We start from the raw sequence: 1,607 nt of genomic DNA, 5'->3' as shown, positions 1-1,607 counted from the left end.
AAATTGGCAAATCGAGAGAGACAGATAGATTAATCATTGCCAGGAATAGGAGAGAGGAGAGAGAAGTGGTTCTTTTGGTAGTGCTGAAAATTAGATAGTGATGATGGTGGCACAACTCTGTGAGTATACTAAAAATACTGACTTGTACACTTTAAAAAACAAATTATATGGATGTAAATTGTCTCAATAAAACTCAGTAAACTCGAGAGGACATTCAAAATGGAAGAAGAGTAAGACGTGGAAATCACCTTCCTCCCCACAAATACATCAGAAATACATCTACACGTGGAACAACTCCTACAGAACACCTACTGAATGCTGGCAGAAGACCTCAGACATCCCAAAAGGCAAGAAACTCCCCACACACCTAGGTAGGGAAAAAGAAAAAAGAAAAAACAGAGACAAAAGAATAGGGAAGGGACCTGCACCTCTGGGAGGTAGCAGTGAAGGAGGAAAAGTTTCCACACACTAGGAAGCTCCTTCACTGGTGGAAACGGGGGGTGGGCAGGGTGGAAGCTTTGGAGCCATGGAGAAGAGTGCAGCAACAGAGGTACAGAGAGCAAAGGAGAGAGATTCCCGCAAAGAGGATTGGTGCCAACAAACACTCACCAGCCTGAGAGGCTTGTCTGCTCATATGCCGGGGTGGGCGGGGCTGGGAGCTGAGGCTCGGGCTTCGGAGGTCAGATCCCAGGAAGAGGACAGGGGTTGGCTGTGTGAACACAGCCTGAAGGGGGATAGTGCACCACAGCTAACCGGGAGGGAGTTCGGGAAAAAGTTTTGAACTGCCTGAAAGTCAAGAGACCATTGTTTTGGGGTGCGTGAGGAGAGGAGATTCAGAACACCACCTAAACAAGCTTCAGAGGTGGGCGTGAGCTGCGGCTATCAGCACGGACACCAGAGATGGGCCTGAAAAGCTAAGGCTGCTACTGCAGCCACCAAGAATCCTGTGTGCAAGCACAGGTCACTATGCACACGTCCCCTCCCAGGAGACTGTGCAGCCCGCCACTGCCAGGGTCCCTAGATCCAGGGACAATGTCCCCAGAAAAACACACGGCACACCTCAGGCTGTTGCAACATCACACTGGCCTCTGTAGCCGCAGGTTTGCCCCGCATTCCATAAGCCTCCCTACCCCTGGCCTGAGTGAGCCAGAGACCCCTAATCAGCCGCTGCTTTAACCCCCTCCTCCCTGGGCAGGGAACAGATGCCAGAGGGCGACCTACAAGCAGAGGCAGGGCCTAATCCAAAGCTGAACCCCAGGATCTGTGCAAACAAAGAAGAGTTAGGGAAATTTCTCCATGCATCCTCAGGAGCAGCGAATTAAATCTCCACAATCAACTTGATGTAACCTGCATCTGTGGAATACCTGAATAGACAATGAATCATTTCAAAATTGAGGCAGTGGACCTTGGGAGCAACTGTAGACTTGGGGTTTGCTGTATGCGACTGACTAGTTTCAGATTTTTATGTTTATCTTGGTATAGTTTTTAAAACTTGTTATCATTGGTGGAATGTGTGTTGGTTTTGTTGCTCTTTATCTTCTTTCTTTTTTAAAATTTTTATTTTAATAACTTTATTTTTTTTTCTTTCTTTTGTTTTCTCCATTTTC

The sequence above is a fragment of the Hyperoodon ampullatus genome (assembly GCF_949752795.1).
Source record: "Hyperoodon ampullatus genome assembly, chromosome: 8".
NCBI classification, from domain to species: Eukaryota; Metazoa; Chordata; class Mammalia; order Artiodactyla; family Ziphiidae; genus Hyperoodon; species Hyperoodon ampullatus.
The sequence above is the reverse complement of the archived record's forward strand: the minus strand, read 5'-3'. Positions refer to the sequence as shown.